Source organism: Rhopalosiphum maidis, chromosome 1, assembly GCF_003676215.2.
Source record: "Rhopalosiphum maidis isolate BTI-1 chromosome 1, ASM367621v3, whole genome shotgun sequence".
NCBI classification, from domain to species: Eukaryota; Metazoa; Arthropoda; class Insecta; order Hemiptera; family Aphididae; genus Rhopalosiphum; species Rhopalosiphum maidis.
In genome coordinates, this window is record NC_040877.1 from 62,546,904 (window position 1) to 62,570,812 (window position 23,909).

The 23,909-nt window shown below is 26.8% G+C and overlaps 1 protein-coding gene across 1 annotated transcript in view; it reads right to left on the minus strand.

The window, feature by feature from the left end:
* The window catches only part of LOC113548033 (patched domain-containing protein 3), a 31,219-nt gene extending 18,898 nt beyond the window's left edge, over positions 1-12,321 (minus strand). Inside the window, exon 1 of the mRNA XM_026948679.1 lies at positions 11,987-12,321. The gene's annotated coding sequence lies outside the window, so the exon portion shown is untranslated. The remainder of the gene's footprint in view (positions 1-11,986) is intronic.
* Positions 12,322-23,909: the final 11,588 nt, after the last annotated feature.

Here is a 23,909-nt window from a genome sequence, read left to right on the forward strand (position 1 = left end):
GTAATAGTTTTTAAAGTTAAATATTAAGTGTAATATAATAATGGCTATGGAGATACATTTTTAACGACTCATTTAAATTGTTTGTGTGACATTTTTAATGGACTAAGCACAATTTTGATTAAATGTTATCAATCACATAGAATCATAAAATTTATGAAAATTATATATTACATTGTATTTTATCAAAAATAATTTATAGCATATTTTAGTGTCTAAATTCATAAATACATATACTATAAGCGGTGATTATTATTATAGTTGTTCGTTTACGATTAGGTTAACAAGTGAGTACCTTTCAGTCACGAAATAATAAAACTACACTATAGTCTATAATTATTCAACAAACTAGTTGTGGTGTGTAATTCGTTATAATAATAATAGTGTAGGAAAATCAACAGAATTTTAGAACACAAATAATTGCATTAAAAAATAATAAATTATACAAGCTTAATTAGGTGTTCAAAAATATTAACTGTTTAATTTATATTAAAATATGAAACCGTGAATTTTTATTTTATATTAGCTATTTTTAATATTACACAAGTGAATCAGAAGCATTAAAATTATATATAAACCTGCCTATTTGATGTACAATGATGAGTGATGGTGACGATAATACATTGTAGTCATTGTCAACTTCGTAACTTTTAAAGTTATATTTTATCTACCCAAAATATTTACCAAATAGGTACAATAGTGAAATTATGCTTATTAATATTGTTAAGAAACTGAAATTGTTGTAATCCATTATTTATACCATATAATTTGGCATAAAACAATAATATAAAGTCATTTATAATAATTATAAGTAATATTATTTATGCTCATATATTTTAATCATAAATTTATACTTTAAATCATATAATATTCTGTAAGATGTTTATATTGATGTTTAATTTATTTAAAATAAATTGTAGACATTCAATAAAATACTTTTTAGATCGTGTGAAAAAATATGTCATAAAAATTAAAATGTTATAATCGTGAGAACAACTTCTGATAATTAGTGTCCATAGATCATAAAATATTTGATTTTCTGATTAAACTGAAAAGATAATCCTGTTTAATACCAATAATTTTTATTGGTCAAATTATACGTGGATATTATTATCTACATTTTATCATACTTAAACGTATACTAGGTACATAATACATACGAGTTATGTAAAAATTTAATTTTTTTTTTTTTTTGTGAAAAAAAAATAAATAATCTAAGTATCCAATTAAAAGTGTTTTTAGATTTTTGAAAACTTTCGTGAGTACAATTATTATTTAGGACATATTATGATATTAGTTGTGAAAAATTTTTTTTTCCTATATGTTAACTCTCATCGTCGTTTTGATTTCTTCAAAAAATAATTAATACCTAAAAGTAATAACCAATAATTTGATATACGATGTCATAATAGCACGTATTTTTATTTATCAATATAGTATAATATATTATATTTGTACAGTGTCGGCCTAAGATACGGGTGAACCGGGCGGTTGCCGGGGGCGCTACTTTTATAGGGACGCTTTTAATATACGAATATTTTATAAATTTTAGTGTAATATTTATTCAAATTGACAATAATATATCTAAATGGCTAAATTATACATGACAAAATATTCAGTTATTTATTATTTTTTTTATAGATTTACGCTACTTTCCAGTTTCTATTATTATATTACAAATATAATTAAAAAATAATATACAATAATATATAAATATTAACTCGGGAAAACCAAAAAAAAAAAAAAATGTGTTACATCCGATACGTTTAAGATGTAGGATAGTCGCCATTGAACTGTGTTAGTTATTATTATAGTTATTAATCGCCAATTAAAGTTAATAAAAACGTGTTTGAGATCAGCAATGACAGAAGAACGTCTTAACAATTTGGCATTAATTAGTATCGAAAATGACATAGTTTCTAAATTAGATCTAAACGAAGCAATACAAATTTTTGCTGATTTAAAATCTAGAAAAAAATGTATATTTAAAAAAAAAAAAGGTGGGTAAGTGGGTATTGCTCTGCTGTATAGTAGAGATGGAGAGTAGGTCACTGGTCACTATAATAGATGTGTTAAATTTGAATGCAATGACAGGTATCATTGCATGCGAAAAACAATTCTGAACGGAGATCATTTGTCAGTCAATAGTCAATGATAATTAGTAGGATATATTATATTATTACCTATATTTAAATTGTAATATATCGTTATTTTACGCGATTTCGTAAAAAATTAAATTTCATACGTTCATTAAATTTTTTGGAATTTTTTTTACAGTTACTAGAAGAAAAACTTATGGATAACCTTGTATTAAATTTTAAAGATTTTTTGGAAAGCCAAATTTTTTTTATCGGCATTTCAAGAAAAAAAATGTAGAAAAATCGAAAATGTCAATGATTTATAAATAGTTTAAAAAAAATTCTAAGTATTTTAAAAATTTCAAGTATTTACAATGATTCGTTTTTGAGTTACAGCAAAATCAAAAAATCGATTTTGTCGAAAAGTGGTTAAAAATTCAAATCATTATTACTACTCCAAAAAGTGATGACAAACACAAAACACACACCATTAAAAAATCAATAGATTCATCACTCCGTTCAGAATATAAAAAATAAAAGTGTATTATTATTAATATTTATTATATTGTATACGATTGACTTTAACTAAATAATTTTAATACATATTCATTATAAAGAATAATAATAAATTGTATCCAAATAAGTTTTGCAATCCTTTATCTATCCACAAATATAAGAATTTTAAACAAAATACGTAAGTAATTATAAAAAGTGTTAAATGTTTTATAGAGAATTTGTTTGAGGGCGTCATTCAAAATATTTCCCGGCGCGTCAAAATACCTTGGGCCGGCCCTGTATTTGCATACATTTTTGTATATTAACATTCAATTTTCTCAAACACCAATACAATTACTGAATCTTCTGTTTTGAAGAACTACGTCTACCTACTGCTGGCACCACGGCAGTATAATATGTAATTATGCGATCGGTCATCAAAATAATATCTACAAAAGTCTCTGGAATATGACTGTAACTCTCTCTTAAAATGCTTTCTGACGAATACAAAACTTTAACGACGCAACGATAATACACCATATACTATATATTATATTACATGCATAGTTATATGTAACCAAATTTTGTCGTATTGTTTTTCGATGTATTAATCCGTGTTTGGTGCAAACTGTAGAGTCACCTCAATGAGTAGGCTATACTTTTTTTTTACGCTGATGGCTGTAGACCTGTGACGCAGTTAGGTACTTGATTTGATTTGGATAATTATGTATAGTATACGCATATACTATATTGTGATGTTATCTTGTACGATCGATCCAATTGCACTACGGGGGAGACGTCGATAAACGAATTTCGCAGTCGGATACTTCATCTGACAAATATCCCATTAATATATATATTATATTATTATACTATATATATGATAATGGCCTATACTTAACCAGAGTGCATGTGTATACAATATTTCGTGCTGTGTGCAGTTATTTACGGGCATTGTCTCCGAGGACGGAATAAAGATGGACAAAAAATAAAAAACGTTATGTATGTATGTATGTATGTATATATATATAATATAATATTTATAGTAATATCAATGACAAAAACAGTTGTACGAGTTGAATAATTGGTCTCGGTCTACATTCGTCAGTTGTAGTATAGCCCGATATAGGTATATCGTTGATAAGTATTTTTACGGACACAGTAATTCGGGTGCGTGTGAAGTATTGTGCGACCGCAGCGTATGCCCTATAGTATAGTCTATAAAATGATTATGATTATTATTAACGTCTTAACATAATATTATGCATTGCCGTTAAACAAAATGCGTACATATAATAATATATTATAGCATGTGGTATGTACTTATATGGACGTGTGTGTGGCGCACCGGTGCAGGTCATAACCGCTCTAATGGGATGAAATCGTGGTTTATTGATGTTTTTTCGTCTGTAAAAGTGTTCTAACAATCACTGATGATGGGAAAAATAAGGTACTGCATTCCCATTATTGACGTTCCTATGAACATTTTAGTATAATATAAAAAACATCACGTTACAATAAACTAAAATATACCTAGGTATACGACTGGCAATCAACACGAATTATTATTAATGGAAATGGTGCTTTGACGAACTGTACACGGATATACAGTATATAGCGTGAGGCTAAATACGATTGACTTAACATCATATTATACTAATTATAAAAATTTAGTTATTAGAAAAAAGTAAAATAGAATTTCTAGAAAAAATTACAACAAAATATGGTATATTTGTTTGTTGAATACACACCATAAGCACAATTTAGGAGGTTTTTTGACAAGTGAATTATTCTGTAGAGTAGAATCACAAAATAACACAATACATTATTAAAATAGAAATTTTCAAGAGTTTTGAAAAATTGTTGTTCATCTGATGTTGAATCCACCAAAAACCACATATATTTTTCGATAAAGGTAATACACTGTAGCTAATGGACCGACAGAATTAATGATACCTACACGGGATACCACCATAAAATTAGTCGACATGTTATTCCTGTACTAAATGGCAGAGAAAAGTTAAAAATTAGCTGTTAGGTTTTGAAAACTTAGACACATTTTGATTAATTACACTGCGTTTGCAGTAGCATATCGGCTATGCATATTATGTTACGCTTTAATGTTTAATATAGCGACGTGTGTCCAAGACAACCCGCAGGTCATAATTGTATAGCATAACAATATGTTACAATTACGTTAGATGTATTTAGGCACTTAATTAGTACATACTGACGCAGTCACACTTTTAACGTTCCAATCGTTACGGATTCGATAATATAATATAAGAGATACTATGCGACAGGCATCAATCTTTATACTGTTTTGTAATGATATTGTTATATCAAGGACTTGAAGTTAGATAGTCTTAACAATGTATATACAGAGAGTATCTTAATTTTCAACAAATTATTCGCAAGAAATTATTTCTAATTTATTATTATACATTTTTATCGAATTTTTAAAATTTTTTCAGTACATATTTATATTATTGTGTCTGTTGTCTAAGTTAATAAATATTTCGATTTTTCATGTCATATAAAGACATATGTAGTGTGTAGACGTAGGTAATAAATATGTATACATAAACCTGTAATACCTATACACGTATAATATACCTTTAGCTATTACCTGTATTCAATATCTACATACAATTAAATTAAAAATAAAATTCTATATATTTGAATATTTCAAATTTTTCGAATACGCAGTTTTAATTTTTTTTTTTTTTTTTGAAAATCAAATTATTATATGTATGACGTAGGTATAACAAAGTAATTAATAATACATTAAAATTAATAATAAGTTTAAACAACACGAACAACAGTAATAATAATAAAATTGTATCTAAGAAAATAGAAAATTATTAATTCAATGCGTTTCATGGGTAATTTATGGAAAAGTTGAAAATAAATAAATAAACGAATTGAAATAAACGCTAATAGCGGGGTCAAACATATTATAACGTATGTATGTGTAGTATATTACACGCTTTAGTATTATTATTACTATTATTCGAACGGAATGCCGGCGCGTTAAAATCTCCCAACGCAAAAACACGTCTCCGCAATGGTGTACGCGTAAGTATATAATACTAAAATCACACACACGCGCGCACACACACACACACAAATAGCACATTAAAGATAATGTTATTATATAGATTATAAATATAATATAATATAAATTATATACGCGCACACGACACACGCGTCCGCTGTATTCGGACGGGTATGCAGATGAGTATACGGCGATAAGTTTACTCGCGGACCGGTGCTCGGCCGACCCCATCGTCGAAGGCATTCATAACTGATATAATAACATTATAATATATTATAAGATGTACGCGTATCCTGAATACGACCTAAATTTTATGACGCATATTGTATACGAATAATTGTGACCGGTTCTTGTCAGCCTGAAATAATAAAATGAGGAAACGGCTCGTCGTTGATAATCATAATTATTATTGCTATACATAATATTATATTTTTGTAGTATAAATTATGATGATACTATTATTAAATTTGGATACGTTATACAATTACTTATTGTACCCCTATTTGTTTATATATATATATATTTTTTTTTACAGGCTGTAGTTTTATTTAATATTATATATATATATATACACATAAAACGTATATGTATTACGATTACTATTGTCATTATATGCATATATTGCATAGTCATATGGATATCCTACGCGAATATCATAAACATTATGCACGTTCGTTGAATTATCTTCGTCTGCGTAATCATAATATATACATATCGATACGTTAATCCGGTTTTCGCACCTATCGAAAATTATTCCGATAGTAATAATTCCTATACCTAACGGAATAACGCGTATATATTCGGGTATATTTTATTATATAATATAAAATATACATATAGCTACATGTTGGATATATATATATTGTATAATAATATTAAACTAAAAACTAAAAATATTTTCTCATTTTGTTTTTTTATCTTATCATAATTACTACGTACTATATGTGTTTATATATAGATATTTAGTATATTATAGCCATAGGTACTAACTATTAGATTGTTGTGGTTAATTGTTTGTGTATTATTTTCAAAACATATTATTTAATAATGTCCTACAAATGCGTTACATTACAGGTTTTATTCAACCTTAACTATTCAAGCAGGTTAACTCATTAATCTACTTCTAAAGATTATGATTTATGTATCTTTAAATCAGTTTGTGTTAAGTGTTAACTATAATTTATAAATTATAATACATAATCGCTATTCGCTATGAATTCTCACCGCTGGTTACAGTGCTAACATAAATTATTTTAATGCATCGTTTTGCATTTGCAACTGATTCTAATGATTAATTATTACATCTTACAATATACATTTTATAAGCAGTAAAATGATTTATTAAACGTGTTATTTAAAAAACCTATAATCGCTATGATAATAAAGGAGGTACACATTGATATTTTTACACAGTAAAAATGGAAATAATGAATTGTTAAACTTTAATGTACTCGAGAGTATATCGTATGTGTGTAACTAATTTGACAAAATAATTTTAAAAAAAATTTTTTAGTTTAAAATTACTAATTATATTAAATATATTATAACGATATAACGTAATGTAAATTTATGAGTTCAGATATTTGTACTGTTAACTTCGATAATGTTAATTTATGATTAAGATTACTGATTTGTTTCATAATTTCACAATATTAAAATTAAGTATGATAATTTAAATACAATTTATAATAAATTATCAAAATTGTTGGACCCTATAATGATTTTAAATTAATTATAATGAAAAAATAGTTTACGAACCATGTCAGTGGTGGATTTAAGGCAGGCCCAAAGGTTGAGGAGCTCAACCCTCTCCCTTGACAGTTATATAATATTTGTAAGGCCTAATATCAAATCCTAAATATTGTGTTTACAAAATTATATGATATTCAATATGAAAAAAATTGACCCCCCCCCCCTAAAAAAAATCTTAGATCTACCACTGAACTATGGGTATATATTTCTATATAACTATTAAAGACAATTCGTTTTTATGAGCATCACTATTATTATAGAGTACCGAGTCATTCCCAACTTTAACTTTACATTATTAGAAGAAGAGTCTTATGATAAGTAATATTTAGATTAATAAAAACAATATAAACATATTATTATAATAACATATTATAAATATTGTGTAGTCGAAAAATAATCATTGCGGAGCAAGGTTTTTTTTACCCAGCGAAATTTATTACAACAAAATAATTGGTATGCATACACAACTATAGCTAATGATTTATTATATTTTCAATATCGTTTAAAATCTCCAATTTGAATTTAAGCGACTGGTTTTTTACCTACCACTGTACTTTAAATTACGTTTTAAATATTCCGGTGTACAGACAGCTAACGGTAATGTCAACAATTTTTGCTTTACACACACGCAACACCAAGGCGGTCGGCGAAAAAAGCGGTTATCGCGTGCATAATAATAATATTTAGGTCATATTATAATGAACACCGCGCGAGTTAAAAGTTCGAGTGACAGTATTTAAATGATAACACGACCTAGACACTGTTTTCGTTGAAGTCTCCAACAATAATAAGTATAAGTACGCATATCGAAGGTCACCGACAAGGAAGGTATACATAATATTTAGTGAAGTGCAGACGTAGGTCATCGTCATATTATCATTATTGTAGTCACTTTTGTCGTGTGTGAATATCGAATACACGCACGCATAAAAAACACGTATCCTATACGTACGTATTATTAATTTTATTTTATACAAGCAAAATACAGTATACATTGTATACATACGCGACGTAAAAATCGCGATTTCATCTCGTGAACCGGAAATAAACGAAAGCAAGTAGCATTTCGTGTAGGTATTTGTACAAACGTCAAACACACACACATATTGATATGACTATATATTCATTCGGTTGCGTTAATCTATGTGTACCATTCATCTGTGATACTTCGCCTCATCTAATTCTTAAATGTTTATAAATAAAAATTACTATGGTACAAATAAACAAAATTACGTCGTGATTGAACATAGAAGTACTTCATGTACGGTATAAATATAAAAATATATTTTTTTTTATTCGCAATTGAAAGGCGAGTGTAGCAGGTTTTTAAATTGACCCCACGTATACACAAGTATAATTTATATATAACCGAGTATAATTATAGACAGCAGATCACCAAATCTTCGGCTATATAATAGTCACGCTGATGATGTTGCTACAACGACCGGATAATCGACACTGCCGTTTTTACGGTCGATTTGGGTCTCGGCATCCGCCAACAAACGGTCGTATATGATATGCAGCACATGCATTATACACGTGTACAATAATACATAATATAAGTATATACGGATACCTAGGTTTATTGATGGTAGTCCATTATCAACTAATACGGACGATGGAGCACAAGAGTTATGATATTTTTATAGGTACATAATGTGTATTATATTTATTTATTTCTTCTGTTAGATTGCCGTATGATTGTTATAAATATATTGTGCAAATATGGTAGCAGTTTGTTTACATAGCGCATGTCATCGCGATCTATACAATACGCATTATACACCATAATTACGATATAATAGGGCTTAGGTCTACAATATCATTATAATATTATTATTATATTTTACACTCTCAGACACAAACTGTAATCAAGATAAAATTAATACCTCGAATTACTATAAAAATCGAATTGGAAAAATGTATAGTAGTCGTCGTTACATTGTTATTATTAATCGTTGAATTCAAAAGTGAAATATACATTACTCTGGGCGAAAGTTCTCTTCGCATTATTGATATTAATTAACGTGACTAAGGTGTTTAAAATATTTTTTTGCTGTTTATATTGTAGTGAATCACATTAAAAAAAAAAATTACATATGTTGAACCCCATTAAAAAAGTATACGTTTAAATGTTTCGAATTTTCAATTCAACTTTATAATAATTACAAATAATTATTATTTAATAAGTCTTAATTATATATTATTCTATCAAAAGGATACTAACCATTATTTAAGTAGTAATTTTAATGACATTTTAAGGTAAATAGAAATATTTAATCTTAAATATATTAAAGTAGGTACTAATTCAGCGTATTTTAAAAATGGTCATATATCAGTATCAGTTATTATGGTTTTATAATAATGAAATTATTTTTAAAAAAGAAGGGTAAACTTACGAGTACATTATTTATAGTAGATTTACCAAATTTTAAAAATAACATTAACATTATCTATGTCAAACATTTTTATGTTTATATATTATTACTTAGTTAGTTTTAATAAACAAATGAAAAAAAAGTAATTCACATGAATGAATAATTTGGGATTTTCTATATATAAAAAAAAAAAACGCTAATTTATAATATATTTCTATTATATGTTAGATAAAAATTTGGTAAGACTACTGTGAATACTATAGAATATAGATATAAAGATAACCACTGTAAATTTGTTTCATAAAAAACCACTTTCATGGATAAATACATTACGGGTTGCATTTGTGTCACATACACTTAAGTAGAATATTATAATTTTCGTTTGTTATATTGTAAATGTATTAAGCTTATAGGCTTATATTACGTATGATGATTTATGATAATAAATTCATTTATATACCCTATATTTTATTAATTTAATATATTTTTTTTATCCATCTAGTATGAATAAAAATTCTTATACTATTATATTCAATTAACTTATTAGTAGGTAATTTTGCTGTTTTCAAAAATGTTTAATCTATATTAAATATCTACGCATAAAATAATTTTATCTCAATATTTATTTTTCAAAAAAATATGTGTACATATATATAAATAAATACATATATTTTGTACAAATATGTACAAATATTATACATAAATTATTACACGCTGTTATTTATACTTTACAAAAAGTTTTACTTACAAAATAAGTGAAAATAATTAGACATAGGTATATAATGAAAATTTCTAATAACTTTTACTGCTTAAAATTATTTTTTTTTTAATACAGGCGGTATAAACTAGAATTCTGAAGTATATAAACATACCTTTGTTAGGCTTAATAATTATAAATTAAATAAATATCTTTTACATTTTACAGTTATTACTTTAATGGATTTTTGAAAATAATATTTGTCAATAGTAAGTATAAATATATAATAAATAATAACTAATTCATTTAAAATTGTAGTTCTGTTAACCATTGTTGACATTGTTTTAATATCACTTATTTGAAATAAAAACCAACAAAACCATTTACATTATTTTTTAGTTGAAAAATATAATTAATATTCTTACTCTTTATTGTTTAGAAACGATGAATGTATAAACATTATTCTATATTGTAGATAATTAATTTTAACATACGAGTATTTCGATACTATTATTTCAATGTACACAATTCTAAGAAAAATCCAACTATGATTAAAATCTATAGCTCAATAGTTAATTTTTTCAATGTACGTATAGCCATATACTAGTAGGTACATTATATGAAAAATGAAAAAAAGTCACATCAAATCCTACGAAGACTTCCTAAATTAATTATTGTAACAATGCTATGACATAAGATACTATTTACTATTTATGAAAACTCCAAATGTTTTATACCGCTAAAAATATACGTATACACAGAAATTTATAAACCTTAGTTAATTATAGTAAATAAATTCAAAATTATGTAATTTAATTATATGAAATAGTCTCACAGCATAATTTTTAAATAAAAAATGAAAGTTTAATGACTAAACGTGACTTAAGTTGTTGTATATTTTTGTTAGTATAATATCAGTAATAAGGAACAATTCCAGTAGAATTTTAATATAATGTTAAAACCCATAAATATTCTAACTAATAATTTAATCGTAATAAATTTTGAAAATAATTATTTTAAATCATTGGAAAATTATAGTTTCTAACACATTATTTCTATAATAGTATTTATACGTTTTACACATGTTTAAACAAATAAATTAACGTTGATACTTTCTGATAAATAAATATATTTTAGTATTGATATTTATCAAATAATTTAATTAAAATACAAATAAATAAAATACACATTAACTAGAAAATTAAAGAGACTTTAAAAGATATTTTTCAATTTTTGGCTGTGTAAAAATATAAAATGCGAGCTTTATGTTCCAATTTAGGTAATAAAAATAAATGTGTAAATAATATTGAATCTGAAATTATATTATTATTATAGAGGTAGTATATTTTTTTATTAAAAGCATTTTATTCCAAACAATATTACATTGCGTATTGTTATCAAAATCCAACCAACCAAAATAATATAGAACTTATTAATAAGTAAATACGTATTTATTTTTACAAAATATTCTATGTAAGTACAGGAAAAATTTTATGTTTTAACATAAAGCAATAATTGTTAATATACTGACCTTAAGAATGAGTATATCCCGTCTTATTGTGTGTCCAGTTTAGAATTTATCGTAATGCGAGGGATGATTACCGCCACTCAGTGTAATATTACGATTACCGGATCGTTTTATAGTACCTAATCCCGTGGATCGTTTGAATTCCTTAGGTACAACAATAACGACAATGTGCAGTGAACAACTGCTACCGATTGGTTTCAAAACACGACAGTAATAATAATTATATTAATAAAGTATATTGTTTTACGCGATACGATGTCACTTTATTCAGACGATCACAGCCCGGCGAGATTTCGGATACGTTTTCGCGCACGTGTACGACTGCGGCAGACGTACCGAACGGACTGACCGACGATACACGGCACGGACCCGGCTAGCGTTCACACATGACACGTAACGGGTTTTCTCTTCCACCATCACGTGTAGGGACTTCAACGAGTATTATAAAACGACCGACACACGTATTAATAATAATGACAATAATAATAGCAATGATAATAATATCATTAATTTAATAGGCGTACCGTGTAAAGCTATAGCGTTTTAAACGAAGGCTTATCTTCGGTAATGCTCAATATTTGCTTATTGTTTTGTTAAAGCACTTACGCACACCGTTTATTTAGCACAAAATCAGATTAATCTTTATCCTCGAGAAAAAAAAACCGATTTCGGGCTCTGTCCTGGTGTTGGCATTAGCGGCAGATAGTTTGTGTCAAGACTCCGAAGTCTGCAGGCAGACCATTCCTGCACTACGTCAAAATATACTTCATAATTTTACATTTCTTCCGTTTTCGATTGTTATAAGGTCGACCTATCATAGGCTGGTTCGATTAATTTGTTTTTCTTCCCCTAAGATGCCAAACATAGCTGAAAAGCCCACCGCAAAAATATGTGTTATCAAAACAGTATCACTCGTTTTTTCACATTTTTTTTTTAAATTAATGTAATGTAGGTGGGTATGTATTTTTACATTACGATAAAATATAATTTTTACTAATCAATTTAAGTACGCTTTTTCGTTAAATATATTTTAATAACCATCGTAATAATCCGTGTCACTGAACTTGACATTATGCTAAGATTGTATGTCAATGTTGTTTACATTTCATAAGTATACTTATACACAGGTTGAAAAAAAATCACCCTACAACAAAACTTGTTTGGCGTGGCTACAAACTACAATATTATAAATATATATACACACATATAATATGCATATAGCATATAAGACATACATCAGAGGCGTTAACCGGTTGAAAGAATTCAGAAATGAGTATGAGTGGTAGATCGCTAAGTCAGATCCGAGACCGGAGAAGTGGTCATAATAATGTATGTTGATCCTATATATTAAGCGGTCATTCGACGAGGGCTAAGGCCTGTGGGCTATAGCTGAGGGAACAACTTGAACAGTTAGTATTATGTGCGTAGAGTATGCATATAAATACAACGCGATGAACACACAGCACGTTATTTTATATGCATATCTACTTAATAGTTAATATACATATTAGTATATTACTTATATATTATTACTACTAGATGTGGCATCATCAAAACAGGTTATTAATACAATATTTTTTTTAAGTGTTACCTCAAAATTAATAGTTTTTCATTATTATTATTTTTATTTTTTACTGTTAGTTTATCCCAACTATTAACAGGTACTGTACCGTGTTTAATAATATTTATATAAGTACAAAACATAATGTTAAAATAACTGAAATGAAAAAATAATTGATCATATTATTCAAGTTAATAAAATTGCATCAGTTAAAGATTTTTAGTAATTAATTAATATGTCAATGAAATATGTACTTAATATTTATGATTATAATATTTTTTTAAGATAATTAAATATGTATTGAAGTATTAATATCATTATTTTTTATTAATACTATACGTATTTTACTAAACTTTAAAATTAATATAAACTGTAAAGTGTTTTAAAATAAATTAAAGCTAAATTATGAATACCGTAAAATGAACTTAATTTTATATTATAATAAGTAAAAATGATGAGAATGACTTATAAGTTATAATCAAATATTAATTAAAAATAAAAAAAAATTAAAAAATTCGTATATTACTTAATATAATAACCCAAAGTGATATAGGTATAATTTATAAAGGATTTATGCTTATATGTATAGGGTTATAAGGAAAAAATATTAAAACGGGAATGTGAATTTAACTTTTATGATTGAACTTTATGTAATTGGCGAAATTCAAATGAAATATATTTTTTTCAGATAGCATAAAATACCGATTAAAATTATTATGAAAATTATTGAAGTTTCCAATAACTGAAAAGAAATCCATGATAATATAGCTTTCGTTGATTTTTTTTTTCTAGATCGTGTGCGAGTTCAGCAAACGATGTAAATATGTAATAGTAATACTACTTTTACTATTACTTACTATTTCAGAAATATAGCTGGATAACTATCATTGGAAGTCAAAAAATGTATCCAATTCAAATCCGAGTATCCCACGAACATAATATTATAGTAATCTCGAAGGGCATTTATCTTCGACTGTAGTGCGTCAGAATATTGGGTTTATGAGGTTTTAATCATCTCAGCTTTCTAATTACGATCCTTGTAAATTTACTAGGTAGGTATACGCCCATAAAATTACAAACGACAAAACGGATCATCACAGCGGAACAACAACTAAACTAGTTTTGGTAACTTAGCCTGTGTAACTATATAGATATGAGGAGTATTTTTCCAAATATGACGACGGTTGTTTTTTTCCTTTCAAATGTACTTTTGATGTGGGTACCTCTATAATTGTGTTTTTACAATGATCGTGTTACGTAACACGTACGGACATGTTGTATCTACCAGACCACCTAACCAAATATTAAACAACATGCGAAAATATATTGCTTAAGTGGTATATTTACAGTATTTATTTCAGGGGAGTAACGGGGGAGTAATACCCCCTCCACTCTCGAAAAACAATGTATACCATATTTTTACTTCCCTTTATTATTGTGTACTCCTATGGCATACCTCCTTGAAAATGTACGATACCTTTCCCCCACCCTGAGATAGATCGAAGATCTGAAATAAATACTGAGTATTTATATTAAACAAAATGCAAATGGTTATTGATTAGTATGTCAAAAATTGATGAGATACGGCATAATCTATAGAGGCTGCTATATGTAATTAAGTACATTTTTAATATATAATTTTCATTTCGATATTCACCAGAAATCCAAAACTGGGTTCATTATTGGTCCTTGAAAGTGAACAGAAGAAAAATCGTGCTTTTCCTTTATTTCATGTGTATATCGATATTGATAGGAGCTGTCCGAACGTCTATTGAACATATTACGTGTATAATATTTATATAATATATAAGTAGCTTATATTATAATTTGTATTAAGTACCACATAGGTTAAGCCCTAATAAAATGAAAATACTACCGTTTGATCTTTTAAATAATTTTAGGATCTTTTATATTATGTAAATAGTTGCAAATAATGTATACATTAATGAAACAGAAATACATGATATATTATGCAGGTACATAAGAATGTAGGAAAAAAATACAATATTTTTTATACCAATGTCATGATTATAATTAGGATCAAAAAAAAAAATGCAAGGATTTAATGAATTAAAGTAAAAATTGCCATTTATTTTGTCATTGATAGATGTATAATATGTTTATAATTAAATAGTAGGTACTATGTAATAAACGAATAACAATAGGTACTACAGTAGTCTTAGCATTATAGACAGTAATAAACGTGAAAACGTAATAAAAAAATGTCAGATTATTAGACATCTTTAGTAATAGACTGATAAATAATTATTTAATTATGTAGTGTTGCTTTAAATCTAATGTTTATTTTGTTTTTTTAAGACCAATGATTGCTGTTTGAATATAATATTACTCTTAGGTACTTGATGGATGGAGCTGTATGTACGAATTAATACCGGTATCACAAATTAAATAGATCCGTTATATGCCATATCAAATAAATTACCATTACGAACTCTTTACTGCGAGCATGAAATGTTGTCCGACATGCGATCACCATGTTGAGCACTTATCCCATTTATTTTGTTTTATGAAAAAATAATTTTAAATATGAGTATTAACCAATTAACTAGACAATTATTACGTTTAAAAAATGATTTTGAGTACCTATTCTGAAGAAATATTCAATTTTTTTTTTTAAATCACTATTTATTTGCTTATTTTTTAATTTTATTATTTTTAGAACATTTTAAAAAGTATCTTGATACATAATACAATATAATATCAGCGTTTAATAGTCAATATTTATAGAAGTACATTAAACGCCATGTAACTTATCAAACTTATTTATAAACTAAAAATGTTTAGAAAAAAAGTAAAAAAAAATTAATTAATAGTTTCAACAAAAACTTAAAAATGTTGTTATATTTTATAAGTAGAATTATAATAATTTTTTATAATGAGTTTTTTTTTTATTTATTTACTTAAGCCTCAACAACTAAAGTTATTAGTTTATTACTTATTATCTTATAATTAATTTTAATGGTTAGTGGGGTGATAAACTGAAAATGTTTATAATACAAATATAAAATCACAGTATATTAAGTACATTTAACCATAAATAATATTAATACTGTTCTTGTTTTTAATAATAATATACAGTTTTAAATTGACTAGATTTATAATTCATTAGATATTCCAAAATCTATTAAAAATTAAATATTTAAGAGGACATTACATCCAATAAAGTTGTAACATATATTATATTATATTATATTATAGAGTATTATTACTCTATGAGTTGTAAACATTATCTGTGAAATAATATCTTATTTATTTTTTTAATATCACTTATAAGAACAAAAATTTATTGTTTCTTAATCCATTATTTTTGTGTTATACAAACTTTAACCACTTTTTTGTAGTTACAATATTGAAAAACTAAAAACGATATTTCATAATCAAAGTTCTCTTTTTCATGTGATGAAAATTTTGTTTCTTAGTTATAACTTAGAAAACTGTATTACTATAACCTTGTCGGTTCTTTCCGATGTAAACAGTTTTTGCTATGTTTTACATTTGTAAAACATAGACAACATATGCAGTTATAGCGTCATCTTAATATATTATTAGACTTTTTTAAGGCTTGTGGCTTCTGAAACCATTTCATTATCTTCGAATTATTACATGTACGAATCAAATGCAAGCCTTACTTTTATTAAAAACTATTTTTCAGCTAATACTATAAATACATATTTTAACAGTAATCTTTTACTTGCGTAGTTAAGTTTAATAATTACCTTAACTTACTTATAACTATTTATTATCAATCATTAATAATTTATTTATTTTAAACTATAATATTGTTTATTTACTATTTATATTGACTAATATTATAACTATCTCTAAATTACGAATAATACATACATTAATTTTTTGTCTTTTCTTATTATATCATGAATAAAGGTTGTCCAACTTAGAATTTAGATAATATAGTTTCTATATATATGACATGCCAAATATTAACATTCTAGAACAAACTTACTATGGATAAAGCATATATTATACAGGAACTTTTTATACTTGGTATTTAATATTGTACATTACATAATAATTAATATTTTATAAATGAACTATCAATTTGGAAATATTATGCAATATTTACAAAATAGAAAAGTTTATTAGAACAGTCACCGCGTTTGATATAACACACATTTGTATGCGTACAACGATTATATGAAAAATATGACGTAAATTGTCTAATACAGTTGGCAATTTTCAAATAGGTTATAATTTATTAGTTGTTGTGATACGAATAAAATGTATTATTTTAAAAATATACTGTGATTGCATTTATCATTGTAACAATTAAATGTTGTAAATAGACTTCTATTTGAATACATCCGTAACTGTGAAATTACCTAATATAGTCCACTAGATTTACAATGGATTTAGGTTTTTTTGTAATTGTTCAACCCGCTGTATCTAATTATGAGATGGTATAAACGATAAATCAATATTATTCAATATATATTATTTAATTACATACACATTTCAATCCAATTTCAAGCAAATTATAATCGTAAAATAGAAACCGTTAGAATACATTTTTTTTTTATAAAAGGAAAAAATTACTAGTGTATTTGACAATATCATTACACAGTACAAACGTATTAAACTGGTAACGGATCACTGAATCAGTTAATAAGTGTGTAAGACCTGTATTTGGTTTTTGAATTATTGAAAATCGCCATTATCAAATTATAGGTTATACATACGTCAATACCTAATCTAATATTATATATTATTAATTTAATAATATATATTATGTAAATATTATTGTATATGTAATATGTTACATTTGGAGGGGGAATTAGTATTTATATATATTTTGTATTGAGAATACATTGTGATTTAAATAAAAATTATAATATTAAACCTATGCCAAAAAATTAAAAACGAGTAAATCATAAAACCAAGATAAATCATTTAAAGCGCCAATAGGTTAATTGGCTTAATTGTAGACTATAAGAATTTTTATAGAATTTTAATAATGCTGCTTAAGTATATTTAACAGGACAGGTAAATATATTATAATTTCAATTTTTTTTTTTTAAATGTTCGTTATAGAAATGATTGTATTTGTGTTGAAATATAAATATTATAATATTTATATTTATATTTGTTATATAGTTATTTCAATATTATTATTACAACAAACAATTTATTGTATTTTTAAATTTATAATAAAATATTAAAATTTACCTATATAATCATATCATATAAGTACGCTGGTTCGTTAACTTTACATATCGGTTATATATTTACATATTTACATGTTTGGTAGTATCACATATCTATGCTAAATATTGCAGTTATGATGCCTGTAGAAATCGTGATTTCAAGTCTGCGCTAATGTTGGTTTCTGCAAAGCTGAAAAAATCCCGGCCATATAACAATTCATAATTATTTTAACCAGGTTGCAGTGCAGTCAATATTCCCCGCATTATAAACGTGTGTTGTGTGTATTATATATGCGTGTAAAGCATTGAACCCTAAACGCAATGCATTATAATTTACACTTATTAAAATGCATTTAGTTCAGTTGATGTGAGCTGCTAATCTACTATGGTATAATTCTATTGCATTTAATAAATTAAAAATGGAAATAATTATATTTAGGAAATGTGTAGGTGCCGCACATAGGTGGCATAATAAATATATTAGAACCATAACCTTAATAATAACAGATATAATAAAAAGGCCCATCAATAAATTACAGTATAATAATATAGATAATAAATCACGGGTATACACAAATAAAGATAAATGTGTCGTAGTCTCTTCCGGTCAAAGCTGTTGCCTAGAGAGAAGGACTGAATAAATGATTTACCAAAAATATTATAATAATATTGATATTTGTCTCGTCAATTATGTCTGCATCCGGTCACCGCCGACGCCGCGCACCTGCACCGTATCCGGAAATCGCTGCAGGGTCGGCACTTCGACACCGGTGACACTTTGATTCCAACCGTCTCCGCCGCCTGCAATATTCGTCATCACCATCATCGATATCGAAGCATGTCACTGCCCGCGCCGTTACTACTATCGGCCCTACCACTCTCGTCCGTCGCACCCGGGAACGATAGCCCCCGTACCGCCGTCGTCCGTAGTTTCACGCGCGACCAAAGCCACCGAGCCACACGAATGTCTTCATCTGAATAAACGACGTCTGCGACCGGTGGTTAGTCTCGATCGGTTACTCGATGACGTGTAACAACAAAATAATGTATAATAATAATAATACACGTTAATGTTGTTTGTTTCATCAAAATATATTTTTAAAAATGATCGGAAGTGTCTTGTTTTCATATGTGAATGTAAACATTTTTAACATTTTGTTATTATTATTGTTATTTTACTCACCCATTATTTAAAACTGGGAATTCTATATAAACCTATTTCAGTACAATTAATGTATAAAAATGTACGTTATGAAAATACATACAAATCATAAATAAAATAATAAATATTAGGTATACACGTAGGTCATTGAATATCTTTCCGATTTTCGGTAAAGTAAATATAGAAAAATGGTAATAACTAATAAATAATGGGATATCATTACGTATTTGATATTTTGTGTATAAATTTAACATTTCAGTTATCTAAAAGTTATTTTTGCTCATTCGTTATATTATCGTCACATCACACTATTGAATAGTGACTATTCCATTGTATAATATTTAGCTGTTACCATGTGGGCGGATGGATGACGCGAACAAACAGTATAATATTAATCGCGCATTTTTCCTTCACATAGTACGTTGCGCGTTCATCAGTCGGATATCAGAAACACGACAAAACGCGTTGGCAAATGGATTTTGTTAAATTTAAATTAAAGGTTTATTGTTTTTAATTTTTGTCATGTCAGTATGTCACATTATTGAGCAGAAGACGGGCCATCGACATATTAATTATCACAATGTCATCGACAGGTACACGCACGATAATTAATTCCAACATATGTTGTTAAATTTCCAGCCTTCAGTGTCACGACGATGGTATAGGCCCATTTCACACGGAAGCGTATCATACGTCAGTATTACGATTTACATTTTTTAAGTTCATATACGTACCACACCGACAGTCCGTCAATGGCGCGTTTCTCTCATATAGTGGCGCTAACGAACTTAATAGATATAACATATAAACTGAAACACGTCTGGGTGAAATGGGCCAATATTATTCCTATCGTATAATACTATAATTGTAGATACAACTTCATCATCGGGTATAAAGGTAAATGTAATGCCATAAATAAATAAATAAATACTATTGTGAACACTGAACATAGCGTAATCACAAAAAAAATAATTATTAACCGCAATAATACCTCTTCATTTGTGTTCTTCGTATTTTAATAATAGCTCCCTATAATAGCTGTTTAACTGTGTATATATATTAACTGTATAGTGTTTGGGCTACATACTTGATCGTTTGTATGAAGTATCGAGTCAAAACTAATTCCTTTATCCAGAAAATGCGTAGAATATAGTTTTTTCAAAAACCGATTTTTCAATAAATTTTGTTGTAAATTTTTCGATTATCGAAACTAAGAATTAGTATTATCGTTTTAAAATATTAAGTGACAGTCTCTAATATTGCATATTTGTAAAAGTCTAGAAGTCTAACAATCGATCTACATTCATAAAAATAAGTTTTTTTTTTTAAAACCATCAACAGGTGGCCATGGCCAATATAATGAAAACAATTCTAATAAGGAGTAGAAAGCTCGTTATGGATGGTTATCGTCTGTGTGAATATGTCGGACACGAATAAAATCATTGACTTTAGGCAAAGCTTTTCTTAATCAGGTCCAACGTACAAGCATACGTATATTATAGTAACCTAGTTTTATTTAGTGAGTCATTTCGGCTCATATTCTTCTCCTGATCCCTACTATTAAATTGCCTCAAAGATAAATAAGAAGTCACGGACACGACAAACGACGGTGACGACTAAAACATCGTCGACATCACCGAATCCCATGGTATTTATACAAGAAAACACGTCAAAACGGCACAGACGCACGTTATGGGAATTGCATATCCTGTAGTTTAGCCGGCGTTAAGTTTTGCCACCAACAACAAGCGACACGCGTCACGTTCAACAACCGTGAAAACAAGGTTATCTATTTCACAAAATACACTCCAGTGTGAATACACGGCACTAGAAGCCGACAACACGCTAAGTCAATATGTAGTTATAATTGCCTATCTGGAATTTATATTCCGGTAATAACAATCGTCACCGTAGCGATCATTGATGTGCTTGATGATGATGCAATAACGGTTGCTTACAATAATATATATATATATATATATATATGTAGGTGCTCGAAAACAAAAATTATTCAGTGAAACCGTTTAAAAATCAATAAATAGATATTAGTTGAGCACATTTATTTAATAATACTAAAATTCTTGAACTCAAACAATATAAAATTAAAACAAATACTAAATAGTTTAAATCGAACGAAAATTGATTAAGCTGGGTAATTGAGACCAGGCGAAAATAAATAAGACAATATGAACTGAGGAGTCGTAAAAGAATAAAGATACAAATTACAAACTTTACTTCTGAAAACATAGGTAATCTTTTCTAGATGTTTACAAATGTGGATTAATAATTAAAAATGTCCATATCTGTTGCTACTTCAATGCGTGTAACATATTATAATAGGAATTATTTATAGATTTTATATTTTTTATATTTTCAATTATTTATTTTTATTATTTATTATATAATTCATAAACATTTCATTATTGAAATGGTGTGAATAATTAAATTAAACTATCCGATATTACTATATCAATATTTAATACTATATTTAAAGGAAATGAAAAGTTAAAAAATAAAATAATTTCAGTACTTATAATATATACTATGAAAATTGGCAAGTGGAACATTATAATTGATATTATAAAAGTATTAAAGGTTATTAACAAATAAATTTAATCAAAATATAATGGATATTTTAATAGCTTTTAACTATTAAAATTCACTATATATTGTTTAACAATAAGGTTTCTCACAAGTCGTTTTTATTACAATTTGAAAATATTAAAATTATATTTGCACAGTTTTTTATTACACAATACACATGTACAAAATATTGGTATATACCGAACTTGAATATTGACAAAACTAGATATTTAACGAAAAATAACGATTATAGTTATCTATTTTGTTGTAAGTTAATACGAAAATATTACTTAAAAACACCAATTTGTGTATTATTGTTTAACACCACAGAGACATTTTCAAAATATTATGTAGATTAGTTTTTAGCTGTTTATTCCATAAACCTATTAACACCGATCGGTAGCATCGACTTAAACGTTAATAACACCTAGTAAAAATACATGAATCAATATAAGAATATAACTATACTAGATAATACATGCGATTTATTTTTGAAATAAATTAATTATTAGTTGTTGTTCAAAATGTTTAATTGTTTAAATGTCTGGCTAGTGGCTAATAATAATATTACAATATAATAATACAGTATATGGTCTATGAATCTATCATCTATGGCAATCGTCAATCATCGCTATTTGTCGGACGATTGATGGTTGTAATAATTTAAACAGAGAAAAAAAGTAGACGTACAAATTGTTTAACCATACTTTAATATATATAAAATTTTAAACGCTTATGCTGTTCCGTTCAGCTTATTTTTATGAAATATTACAATATCTTCAATTCGAAATCCGGTAAAAAAGGAAAGCTGTTTTTCTTATTATTTGGTAAGTAGGTAGGTATAGGTACCTAATTTATTGCATACTAGTTTTCCGTTGACTCCAAAAACTGCACACTTTTGATAAAATACAAGACAAAAACGCATATGTAGTAAATGTATAACTAATTATATATTCTCATTATTATCATATTTCATCAAAAAAAAATTCAAAATTCAAAAATATAAAATATAAATTTTAAAATGCGGTTGTTGTCGATCGGCCTTTTTAGGGTCAAAATCAAAATTGTTCGGTTTTTGGAAGCAACCTGGTTTTCTTATCGTATATTTTTATTTTATCTACTTCTAACATTATCGGCTTATTGTCAATACTATTGAATACGGACTGAAAGACTGACAACTTTAGTTCGAACTGTACATTCGGCAACCGTATATAAAACATATTATAAAACCGTGTTCATTTTATATAAAATTGTTTGTGTTTGTTACTTTACAATGCCAAAATGTCCATGTTCAAAATTACCATCACTTAGAAAATGGATTGAATCGCATAAAAAATCAGGTGAAGTTTTTAAAACCTTAAATAATAATTCAGTTTTTTGTCAGTAAGTTTTGTAATAAAATAATTGTAGAAGAAAAAAAGTTTCAAATTGATCAATATG